At 47.3% G+C, this 13,461-nt stretch overlaps 1 protein-coding gene across 2 annotated transcripts in view; it reads left to right on the top strand.

Annotated features, from left to right (window-relative positions):
- CREB3L1 (cAMP responsive element binding protein 3 like 1) overlaps nucleotides 1-13,461 on the top strand; it is a 94,468-nt gene that overhangs the window by 13,784 nt on the left and 67,223 nt on the right. Inside the window, exon 1 of one of the 2 annotated variants that reach the window (XM_075326640.1) lies at nucleotides 11,392-11,460. The exons of the other annotated variant lie outside the window; for it this stretch is intronic. The gene's annotated coding sequence lies outside the window, so the exon portion shown is untranslated. Of the gene's footprint in view, nucleotides 1-11,391; nucleotides 11,461-13,461 lie in introns of those variants that run through there. 2 annotated transcript variants of the gene reach the window in all.

Here is a 13,461-nt window from a genome sequence, read left to right as displayed (position 1 = left end):
TGACTGCAGTACTGAGAACAACCACTACACGGTGTACAGAGCTGACTGCAGTACTGAGAGCTGCCACTACACGGTATACAGAGCTGACTGCAGTACTGAGAACAACCACTACACGGTGTACAGAGCTGACTGCAGTACTGAGAACAGCCACTACACGGTGTACAGAGCTGACTGCAGTACTGAGAACAACCACTACACGGTGTACAGAGCTGACTGCAGTACTGAGAACAACCACTACACGGTGTACAGAGCTGACTGCAGTACTGAGAACAGCCACTACACGGTGTACAGAGCTGACTGCAGTACTGAGAACAGCCACTACACGGTGTACAGAGGTGACTGCAGTACTGAGAACAACCACTACACAGTGTACAGAGCTGACTGCAGTACTGAGAACAACCACTACACGGTGTACAGAGGTGACTGCAGTACTGAGAACGACCACTACACGGTGTACAGAGCTGACTGCAGTACTGAGAACGGCCACTACACGGTGTACAGAGGTGACTGCAGTACTGAGAACGGCCACTACACGATGTACAGAGGTGACTGCAGTACTGAGAACAGCCACTACACGGTGTACAGAGCTGACTGCAGTACTGAGAACAGCCACTACACGGTGTACAGAGCTGACTGCAGTACTGAGAACAACCACTACACGGTGTACAGAGCTGACTGCAGTACTGAGAACGGCCACTACACGGTGTATGGTTTCCGGCTCTGTACACTGTAGGTGCTTGAGGAGCTACAAATAGCTGATCAGTGGATGTGCAGTGCTTCATACCCATAATGACTGATACATCATAATAAACTGCATAATTTGAGGCGTCAGTACACACACCATTTTTATAGCCTGCCTTCTGACATTTCCCACCAGGGCTGGTAACTGTAAATTCCTAGACAGAGCATTTAAAAAAAAAAAAAAAAAAAAAAATCACTGATGCATTACACATTTTTCCAAAGCTGGAGAAATCCATGCAGGGTATTATATAGTAAATATCATCAGGTCAATAATGCCTTCAGATTAGTATTCTGGACTACGGGATAAATTATCAAGAAGAAAACATCATTTTGGCCACTTTGTTTCCAGCCATTGAGAGGGGAGACCCTGTGATACATTGACCTGAGCTGCTCCTGCACCGCCTGCAACCTTGTACGTGCTGATACGTCGTTCCATCAATCAGGAAGGAATCTGTCTGATATCAGCATTAAGTGACACAGGGTCGTGCTCTATGGCCAGAGGAGGCCGGTGTAGTGACCTCACCGCTTATAGGATGGCCAGAGGAGGCCGATGTAGTGACCTCTCCGCTTATAGGATGGGCAGAGGAGGCCGGTGTAGTGACCTCACCGCTTATAGGATGGGCAGAGGAGGCCGGTGTAGTGACCTCACCGCTTATAGGATGGGCAGAGGAGGCCGGTGTAGTGACCTCACCGCTTATAGGATGGCCAGAGGAGGCCGGTGTAGTGTGTAGTGACCTCACCGCTTATAGGATGGGCAGAGGAGGCCGGTGTAGTGACCTCTCCGCTTATAGGATGGGCAGAGAAGGCCGGTGTAGTGACCTCACCGCTTATAGGATGGGCAGAGGTGGCCGGTGTAGTGACCTCATAGGATGGGCAGAGGTGGCCGGTGTAGTGACCTCACCGCTTATAGGATGGCCAGAGGAGGCCGGTGTAGTGTGTAGTGACCTCACCGCTTATAGGATGGCCAGAGGAGGCCGGTGTAGTGTGTAGTGACCTCACCGCTTATAGGATGGGCAGAGGAGGCCGGTGTAGTGACCTCACCGCTTATAGGATGGCCAGAGGAGGCCGGTGTAGTGACCTCACCGCTTATAGGATGGGCAGAGGAGGCCGGTGTAGTGACCTCTCCGCTTATAGGATGGGCAGAGGAGGCCGGTGTAGTGTGTAGTGACCTCACCGCTTATAGGATGGCCAGAGGAGGCCGGTGTAGTGACCTCACCGCTTATAGGATGGCCAGAGGAGGCCGGTGTAGTGTGTAGTGACCTCACCGCTTATAGGATGGCCAGAGGAGGCCGGTGTAGTGACCTCACCGCTTATAGGATGGGCAGAGGAGGCCGGTGTAGTGACCTCACCGCTTATAGGATGGGCAGAGGAGGCCGGTGTAGTGACCTCACCGCTTATAGGATGGCCAGACGAGGCCGGTGTAGTGTGTAGTGACCTCACCGCTTATAGGATGGCCAGAGGAGGCCGGTGTAGTGTGTAGTGACCTCACCGCTTATAGGATGGGCAGAGGAGGCCGGTGTAGTGACCTCTCCCGCTTATAGGATGGGCAGAGAAGGCCGGTGTAGTGACCTCACCGCTTATAGGATGGGCAGAGGTGGCCGGTGTAGTGACCTCACCGCTTATAGGATGGGCAGAGGTGGCCGGTGTAGTGACCTCACCGCTTATAGGATGGCCAGAGGAGGCCGGTGTAGTGTGTAGTGACCTCACCGCTTATAGGATGGCCAGAGGAGGCCGGTGTAGTGTGTAGTGACCTCACCGCTTATAGGATGGGCAGAGGAGGTCGGTGTAGTGACCTCACCGCTTATAGGATGGCCAGAGGAGGCCGGTGTAGTGACCTCACCGCTTATAGGATGGCCAGAGGAGGCCGGTGTAGTGACCTCACCGCTTATAGGATGGCCAGAGGAGGCCGGTGTAGTGTGTAGTGACCTCACCGCTTATAGGATGGCCAGAGGAGGCCGGTGTAGTGTGTAGTGACCTCACCGCTTATAGGATGGCCAGAGGAGGCCGGTGTAGTGACCTCACCGCTTATAGGATGGCCAGAGGAGGCCGGTGTAGTGACCTCTCCGCTTATAGGATGGGCAGAGGAGGCCGGTGTAGTGACCTCACCGCTTATAGGATGGGCAGAGGAGGCCGGTGTAGTGACCTCTCCGCTTATAGGATGGGCAGAGGAGGCCGGTGTAGTGACCTCACCGCTTATAGGATGGCCAGAGGAGGCCGGTGTAGTGACCTCACCGCTTATAGGATGGGCAGAGGTGGCCGGTGTAGTGACCTCACCGCTTATAGGATGGCCAGAGGAGGCCGGTGTAGTGACCTCACCGCTTATAGGATGGCCAGAGGAGGCCGATGTAGTGACCTCACCGCTTATAGGATGGCCAGAGGAGGCCGGTGTAGTGACCTCACCGCTTATAGGATGGGCAGAGGAGGCCGATAAGATCACCATGGTTTTATGATGACTCTGTGAGTCACGCAACACCTCGCGGATCCGAGCAGACCGTACAGACGGTGTGTCAGAGGATCGAGCCCGCATCTCACTGCCTCATTACTCTGGAGGATTACTGGATGAATGAATAGTCCGGGGATGGCTCATTCATATGACATCATTGGATGAGGCACAGGCAGTGGGGGGGGTGCAGTCTATAGCAATGTGACAGTGCGGCAGTAAAGGGGTCTGCCAGGGTTTGATTGCTGGGGGTCAAGGAGCGAGGCCTCAGGGTTGATTTTTTTTTTATGAGGATCTGTTTACTATGGTTCACAGGTGGTGAATCCTAAATGTAAGGCAGCCCATACATCAAAATGCAGTATGAGAGGGGCTGCCTTCATTATACAGCCCCCTAGAGGCTATTTTATTGTAAAGATGCATTCATAGTGGATACAAAATAAAAAACAAACAGATACTTAATGAACTCCTCTGCACCATGGTTTCCGCCGGTCTCTTTGTTTCCTCCTCTGGTGAGGGGTGTCGTGACCATTTCAGCCAATCAGTGAGTGACTGAAACGCTCAAGTGCTACCGCTCACCGGTGACTTCTGGCGCAAGCAGATTGTCAATGCTGCAGCCGATCCGGGGTTGCTAAATAGTGCAGAACACCCCCCCCCAGCAACAGAAGAAGTACGGAACCAAGCGAGGGGACGACAGCAGCAGATAGGAGGAGGGGAGACAGTGCGGCAAGTATGGGGTTTCTTTCTTTGTTTTTTTTTTTTGGAGATTTTTTAAGAAAAAGTTTTTAACATTAATGGACAAGCCTTTTAACTAAACTACGTTCTGCTGCGGTCATTTTTCAGCTGTAGGTGACGCCACAAAGTGCCAACCCAGAATCACGCCCGCGCCTTCTTTAGAAAACCGCAGCAAACGGCATTTCATTGGTGCATAGTATGAGGCTGCGCTGCCGAGTGGCAGGTCTACACACAGGCACTGTGCACTCACAGCGGTTTTATTTTTTCCAGTGCTTTTTTTGTGCAGAAAAAGCAAAATAAATGATATTTCTAAAATCCCATTTACACAGTGCATTTTTTTTACCCAGTTCAAGTAAATGCATAAAACCCACAAAAGTGTATAATTCATATGGCGTTTCCCGCCAATACGCTATTTTTCCCTCCCCAGTGATCAGCTTTTGGTGAGTTTTTGATGTTAATTGCTTTTTTAGCTCCTTTTATGCTGTAGTTTGTCTTTTTTTTTTGTGCCGTTCTTTGTTTTTGATACTTTCTAGTATTTGGCTTTGACAAAACTTCATGTGTGGATTACATGTATTTTGTATGCGTTTTTGCAGTGAAAGTGCATTAAAAATACATGTACGTTTTTACCTGTGGATTTTTCCCATCTAATGCGAGTCTATAGAGAAATTTGCACAGAATACTCAGCGGAGTTGACACGCTGCGGATTGGAAACGCGCACCTCGGGTGAATTTATGAGTAAAAAAGAAGCGCGGACATTTAGATAAATCCCATCCATTTTACTAGAACTGTAAGAGTATGCGCACACAGATGTTTTGTGTCTTGAGCAAAAACGCACCCTCTGGCCGAAAAACGCACCCTCTGGCCGAAAAACGCATAAAAAAATGCAAGCGTTTGACGCATTTTGATGCGTTTTTTCACCTGCGTTTTGTCACTATATTCAATGGAAAAGCGCAGAAACTAAGTGACATCCTGCTTCTTTTTTTCTGCACCCAAAACTGCAAGCAAAAAAGAAGCAATGTGTGCACAGCCTTTCGGATGTCTCACAGATTTTGCTAGGGAAGGTCATACATGCAGTTTAGGACCACAAACTGCACCAAAAACCGCACCAAAAAAGCAGCATGCGCACAGGGCCTTGGGCTACATACGCACGCTGCATCTTTTTGTGTTCACAAACTGCAGCCAAAACTGCATCTTGTCAGAGAGTCTGGAAATGTCACAAAAAATGCTTGTAATTGTAGGTGCGTTTTCGGTGCGTTTTTCACAACATGCGTTTTTGCTGCATTTTTGTGACAAATGTGGACAAAAACGCAGGAAGAATGAACATGCTGCATTTTTTGTCACAAACTTTTGACAAATAAAACGTTGGCAAATAAACTGCAATGTGCGCAGCAAATCTGACTTCTCATAGACTTTGCTGGGAAGTCAAATGTTAGAAAGTTCTGACAACAAAACAGCACCAAAAAATGCAGCGTGCGCATGTAGCCTAAGGCTAAGTTCACATTTCCGTTGTTTTGCATCAGTCACATGCGTTGCTTGACGCATGTGACTGATGCGTTGTACAACGGATGACAACAGTGACAAAAGAATTTCTTTGTCGGACTCCGTTGTGTGCGGGGGGCGGAGTTCGGGGGGTGGAGCTGAGGACGTCAGTGCCGCGGTCTGCATGGCTGGGGACGTGTGTGTGTGTCTACATGCGTGTGTACATGCGGAGTGCGGGAGGGGGCGGAGCCGTGGAGCTGAGGACGTCAGTGCCGCGGGGACTGCAGGGCTGGGGACAAGTGAGTGTGTGAGTGTGAGTGTGTGTGTACACATGCGGAGTGCGGGAGATGGCGGAGCCGAGTAGTGAAGTGTCGGCCTCCTTGCACACTGTATCCAGGGTAAATATCGGGTAAAAGCAAAGCACTTTTTGCTTGGTTACCCGATATTTATCTTGGATACCAGCTTAGCGCGGGCTCCCTGCACCCGTAACCACTGTAAATATCGGGTAACTAACCAAAGCGCATTGCTTGGTTACCCGATGTTGATCCTGGTTACGAGGGCGGGGAGCCAGAGAGCGCATGCGCAGCGAAATCCTACGGATCGCACTGCTCAAAAAACGTTACATGCTGCGTTGCTCCCGCCCGGTCAGTTAAAAAACGACTGACCGCGACGCAGCGGATGCAACGCAGCATCATCAGTCACAATCCGTCACTAATAAAAGCCTATTGGGAAAAACAGGATTCCTGCAAAATATTTTGCAGGGTACCGTAATTCCTCAAGGCTACGGATTGTGACTGATGCAAAACAACGGAAGTGTGTACTTAGCCTAAGACGCTGCTTTTTTGATGCATCAAACACACGCAGCATCAAAAAGTCATCATTGGCACACTGTGGTTTTATATATTGCTTTTTCTTGCAAAAAATGTCACAGTATTTGCGGCATTTTTTTCCTGTAAGTTTGTAGGAAAATATGAAACTTAATATAATGATGCATTTTATAAATTTTAGTTTTGTGGCTTCTTATCCCCCCACACTTTTAATGCATTTTCTAGGTCCTCGTCTTTTATTTTTTATTTCATTTTCCATAGACTTCTCTGTAGAAGAAATGCATGTCTCTATTGGAAACTTTCACAGCTGAGAATTTGCTACAATTGTATCCAGCCTAGATAATATTCTGAGAGCCAGACACACACCATTGCTACAATGTACACTACAGTTCAAAAATTTGGGTTCCTCCAGACAATTTTGTTTTTTTTTCCTTGAAAAATCCTACTTTTATTTATCACGAGTTGCATAATGAATAGAAAATATCGCCCAGACAGTGTCGAGGTTAGAAATAATGATTGTTACATGAAATAATAAATTTTCTCTTCAGACTTGGCTTTCGGCACAGAATGCTCCTTTGCAGCAATTCCAGGTTTGCAGACCTTTGGCATTCGAGCTGGTAATTTGCGGAGGTATCTGGAGATATTTAACCCTATGCTTCCCCCCTTCCCACAATTTGGATTGGTTGATGGGCACTTTTTGGCATCATACGGTCACGCTGCTCCCACAACAGCTCTATAGGGTTGAGATCTGGTGACTGGGCGGCCCCTCCATTACAGATAGATCACAGCTGCCGGCTTCTTCCCTAAATAGTTCATGCATAATTTGGAGGTGGCTTTGGGTGATTGTCCTGTTGTAGGATGAAACTGGCTCCAATCAAGCGCTGTCCACAGGGTATGGCATGGCGTTACAGAATGGAGTGATAGGCTTCCTTATTCAAAATCCCTTTTACCTTGTACAAATCTCCCACTTAACCAGCACCAACCCCAGACCATCACATTACCTCCACCATGCTTGACAGATGGCGTCAGGCATCTTCCAGCATCTTTTCAGTTGTTCTGCGTCTCACAAATATTCTTCTGTGTGATCCAAACACTTCAAACTTCGATTCGTCTGTCCATAACACTTTTTTTTTTTTTAATCTTCCTCTTTCCAATGTCTGAACTGTAGTGTATCTGCTCGGGTAAAATGTGTTGACCTATATTCACATTGTACTTTGAATTGAGATGTGTCAGACATCAGTCATTTGTGAGGGCTTCAAACATACCGTAAGTCTTGATGGAGCCAATGACAAACTTAAATCACAATGTGAACAAAGCCCAAGTCTGATCATCCACGTTGTCCCACAACATCCAATTTTATTGCTATAAACCTATCAATCAGACTTGTTATTAGAAGTAAACAAGTTCGGGGCCGGATCCACTTTTCTAATTTCTCAAGTTTCTATTATAGAACTGAGCAATAAAAACAAAACAAAGGACTTCACCTTTAATTCTAATTTAAAGGTTCATCTTTCTGTATCTGGTGAGACGCCAACAACTGTGTGACGCATCCACCTTTACAAGTATTGCTAGATATGGGGTGTATTGATACATGTAATGGGTGATGGATACATGTGAAGGGTATGATATGGCTCTGCACTGTGTGACGCATGCACCTTTACAAGTATTGCTAGATATGGGATGTATTGATACATATAATGGGTGATGGATACATGTGAAGGGTATGATATGGCTCTGCACTGTGTGACGCATGCACCTTTACAAGTATTGCTAGATATGGGATGTATTGATACATATAATGGGTGATGGATACATGTGAAGGGTATGATATGGCTCTAGACTTCAGCTTTCTTCATTATGTACTCTCTTCGCTTTCTCTGTGGTTCCAGCGAGTTGGATTTAAGAGGAAGCCGATGTCCCGCTGTGACAGGAACTAAATGTAATGATATAATATGCTTGCGGTTGTCACTAATTATTCGTTCTGCTCCTTGCAATCTGTATTACGGCTTGGAAGCTGTCACTGGTCGGGAATCGGCGCGCACAATTACAGATGACAGCCGGCTGTGGAAATGATCCTGCCGCTGCCTCACAGAATGGGCTCTGCTGCATCGCTCATGTGTTGCACACTTGCTGCTGGGGTGATGGGGGCAGCTGGTCTTACTATGGGGGTCATTATTGCAGATGTAGGCTCATATGGGTCAAGTTCACCTTTTCCTCTTCATCTTGATTCTTTATTTTTTCTGGCAAGGAGTAGTTGGATGGCACAAGAGTGACAAATACGGCCTCTTTATGTGTCCGCAGGCCACTTCTTGCCCTCCATACTCACATTTTATTGATTAGCGATGTGGTGCATAGCGACTCTCCACTGGATTGGCGATACTGTTAGATCCCCGTCGCTCACATCATTGAGCCCACCACCAATTACAATATCTGGGACTTGTATCCGTCTTTTTCCTCTGGCTGCAATGCCGTATCAAGAGAATCAAGGGTTTCGGGGTCTTGTGTCCCCCTTTCTTTGGCTGTAAGAGGTGATTAGGGCTTCCAGTTGCTCATGCACCCTCCTGCCCAAATCAACCCAATAACATCAAGACACTCGAAGATCCCCAGGCTGCGCTTGACCTTCATTATTGATGTACCCGTAGAGTTGAGCGAGTACCTAACTATTCATACTTGCTATACTCATAAGAGTACTGTCTACTACCTGTGTTTTCGTTCCGAATACCGTGTGGAGTCCAAGTCAATGGGGGAAAAACTGGCAAAGTAACGAGTAACTCGAATGTCTTACTATTCGTGTGAGTAGTGAATAGTGCGGCATTTGGGTTACTCGTTACTTTGCCAGTTATTCACCATTAGTATAGCGAGTACGAATAGTTAGCTACTCGCTCAACTCTATGTACCCTCTGCTGGGGTCTTGCCGGGGAGGACTGAGGTTCCCCATTCTGGCAATCACTGACAGATCAAGCAGAACTCACGCCGATCGTGCAATTATCACCTTAATACTGCAGAGGGTCTTGATTTATTGTTTTGTATCTACAGCTTCTTTGAAGAACTGTGTGTCCCCATGGTTCTGTACTGCCCCAGGGCTATGGGGTAATCGGTCCCGGGCCGTATATGTTCGGGGGTGCTGTGTCACGGGTGTGTACTGGCCGATGCCCGGTTCAGTGACCTGGGGGTCGCTTTAAAAAGGGATTATATAGAGGGGATATAGAGAGTTTATGTCGTGACGCCACTTGTGGGTTGCGGTTATGGTGATGGAACCGTCGCTGCACAGGTTCTCACCGCTGGGGCTGATGTTAATGGCAGCCTGGATGTTAGGCCCTCCGCAAATGGGGCCGGGACCCCAGGGGGTAGATGATGGAGTTCAGCGCAGAAAGAAGGGAGACCACACGATGGGGATGCAAAGCAACTGGTGTTTACTCACAGCGGTGGTGAAGCTGGTTCACTAAGGACGGCTGGTTTCGACCCCTGGTCCCTTTCGTCCCAGTGCCGGTGGTAACCTGGTGGCTTCTTTCCCCCGCACCACTCATTGGTTGGTGGAACCCCCTGGCTTGGAGCATCTGGGGATCCCTTTCTGTTTAACGTTTTTGTCTCTGGTCTGTACGGCGGGCAGTGTGAACCCTGTAGGGTCGGTCATCTGTCCCGGTCCTTGGTTCTCTCGTTACTGCTGGTGCCCCCGGATTCTTGGGTCAGTGAGGTCCTGGATGGTCCCCTCACTGCGCAGGTATTTGTCAGGTAGCCTGAAGCGTTCGCCTGACCTAGGGCCCTGTGCCCCGTCGGTGCTATGGTTCCAGGGGTACCTCGTTGGACTCTCCCTGGCAACCACTCTCCTGTACCATCTAGGTCAATGCTACACGACCCCATCTGCAGACATGTCCGTCTCCCACAACTGTCACTACAGACTGAACCACTGTCTCACTCCTCTCCCCCTGGTTGTCGTCTAGTGGACCGGATCAGCTCCACCCCTGGGTGGCCATCCATTGGGTCCCAAACTAGTCAGTCACCATGATTGGGAGAGGGAAACTGCGGATGTTTATGTGTTTTGATGTTACCGGCACTGGTCTTCCAGGTCCCTGGGGGTAGACCCTGTATCTTTGACAGGATGCAGTACCTTGTAGTGCCCTGATGGGTTCAGGGGCGCTACAGTTCTCAACTACAAGCCCAATATAGTCCGGCCCTGTATGTATCCTTAATCAGAAGTCTGGCTACAGGATCTGACTACATGGGGACTGTTTGTAGTCTGGAACCGTGGAGACACATAGATCTGCGCGAGAGCTGCAGACGCAAAACGGTGGAAGTTTTATAATCAAAACTATTTGGAAGACTTCAGGTTATGACGAGACGTTGTAAATTAATTCCCTACAATTCACCATTCTGGTAAAGTATCGCAAACGAAAGTATAAAAAAAAAGGAAAGTCTACATGGAAGGGATAGTGTTAAAGAAAGTAGGGTATCTCCGCAGATAGACTTTGGGGGTCTTCGATGGGCCTGGAAGTGATGGCGTTCGGTCCATGCAGTCACCTGACCTCCGAGGCCTCCAGATGGATGGATGGGATGTCATCTAAGGCTATAGCACCACATATGAAATCATATTGACTCTCCCAACATAATTATTAACCCCTCACTGGTGGATGGAATATGTAACTGCATGGGCTGCATGTGTAATGCTAAAGGGTCTGGACGGAGGAGGAATAGACCTCACATTGTGAAAGCGGTCCTTAGACAGCACTTAGGCTCACGGAATAATATTTATAGAAGCAGCGAGGAGTCCCGAGCATCTGGGGAGGTCGTATAGGAATACAATGGAGGCCTGGGGTCGCGTCGCTGCATGCCGCCTCTGCATGGTGATGATGACTGCAATATGCAGGCGAGCTGGAACTGTGCAGCCCACTTGTGACCTCTCCTATCCACCACATGGGGCTGTTTATCTCTGTGTGATATTTTCCCATAATCTGTCCCCTGTGATATATGTGCCTGTGTACGGATACAAGTGTATATCTGTGCTTCGGCTTGTTCTTGCTGTATCTGTGTATCCCTGTATGGTCCCCTTCCCAACTCTGTCTTTTCTCTCTCATTTCCTCCCCCACAATTGACATTTTCCATCCTGGTTCACATATCCTGGAGCCTTTGGAGTGACTGAAGCGTCCTTTTGATTAAATGCAAACAGCAGAGCCAGGCGAGAGCCCAGTGCCGCAGTGTGGGAAGTCAGCGCCGCGTGAGGTCCCATCAGCAACTGATTAACAGGTGCATTTACCATCATGTGTACACCCCGGGTGTGAGGACTTACATCAGGCTAATTGGGCCAAACATAACAGCCAATGTCATCTGCTAATAGTACCTGCTGGTTAATGCTGCGTATGGTCCTGAGATCCAGGAGGGGGTCAGCGGGATTGATGTAAACAGCGGGGAACCTCCAATGCATCTACAATGGAAAATTAAGAAATGTTAAATATAGTTGTGATAAAAAAAACCTCTTATTTTGTATTTACAACTCCTATGAAGATCTATGCATCTGCACGGTACAGACCGCACACAATCCCCGGGTAGTCACATCCTGCGGTCACCACCGTCCAACTGTTCCCTAATCTACAGCTGTGTAATAACTATATCTGCAGCACTTTACAGATCAGTCAGGAAAGAGGGGGCACTAAAGGGTAAAAAGCTGCTTGTTGTGGACAGTCCGGCCATCATTGTAATGAATAAACTGGTCAGTAAATATATAAGTACAGGTCCAGAGAGAGTGCAGGCCAAGAAAACCGAGGACAGGAGGGACCAGACTCACACGAAGGGTTAGTAAAGGAGAACAAGCAAGAGTTATATTAGTGAGATGATACGCCAGTCTAAAGAAAAATGGGAGTTTTTTGGGCACACTTTAAACTGTGAATACTTGGAATTAACCAGGTTGCTTGGAGCAGAGCATTAAAAAAAACAGGCGCAGCACAAGAGAAGTCCTGGAGACCGGGGTGTTCGGATTCTAGACAATGTTAGTCTTGGGTCAGTAACCGAACAGAAAGCACAGGTAGGGTGATAGGGGCAGTATTATAGTAGTTAAATTCTCTATGTACAAGAATATCACTAATATAATACTGCCTCCTACGTGCAAGAATATAACTACTATAATACTGCCCCCTATGTACAAGAATATAACTACTATAATACTGCCCCTATGTACAAGAATATACCTACTATAATACTGCCCCCTGTGTACAAGAATATAACTACTATAATACTGCCCCATGTGTACAAGAATATACCTACTATAATACTGCCCCCTGTGTACAAGAATATACCTACTATAATACTGCCCCCTGTGTACAAGAATATAACTACTATAATACTGCCTCCTACGTGCAAGAATATAACTACTATAATACTGCCCCTATGTACAAGAATATAACTACTATAATACTGCCCCCTATGTACAAGAATACAACTACTATAATACTGCCCCCTATGTACAAGAATATAACTACTATAATACTGCTCCTATGTACAAGAATATAACTACTATAATACTGCCCCCTATGTACAAGAATATAACTACTATAATACTGCTCCTATGTACAAGAATATAACTACTATAATACTGCCCCCTATGTACAAGAATATAACTACTATAATACTGCCTCCTATGTACAAGAATATAACTACTATAATACTGCCCCCTATGTACAAGAATATAACTACTATAATACTGCCTCCTATGTACAAGAATAAAACTACTATAATACTGCCCCCTATATACAAGAATATAACTACTATAATACTGCCCCCTATATACAAGAATATAACTACTATAATACTGCCCCCTATATACAAGAATATAACTACTATAATACTGCCCCGTATGTACAAGAATATAATTACTATAATACTGCTCCTATGTACAAGATTATAACTGCTATACTACTGCCTATCTTGTGTAGTCCTACAGTGGATATGAGCCCACTCTATGGCGGATCTGGCTTCTCTCGCTCTGACACATGTGCGGCTGTGGTTTAGGACTCATTGACATTAAAGGTCCAGAAAGCTGCTAATCGCTTGGGGTCCTAGATTTCGTGTTCGTTCACATACCCGTCCTCGCCAGATTCTCCAGCTGAGACGCTGATAAAACATTTTTTCGCTACATCTTTTGGCTGGAGGAGCAGGATTCCCTCTGAGTCACACGAACATGAACCTGGAGCATGGACAGAGACCTGTCTGCAGCTCGCACCAGAACAGCTGACAACAAGCATATTGTGCTAT

Source organism: Anomaloglossus baeobatrachus, chromosome 10 (genome assembly GCF_048569485.1).
Source record: "Anomaloglossus baeobatrachus isolate aAnoBae1 chromosome 10, aAnoBae1.hap1, whole genome shotgun sequence".
Taxonomy (NCBI): Eukaryota; Metazoa; Chordata; class Amphibia; order Anura; family Aromobatidae; genus Anomaloglossus; species Anomaloglossus baeobatrachus.
Note: the sequence above shows the minus strand (reverse complement) of the source record. Positions and strands in the feature narration are given on the sequence as shown.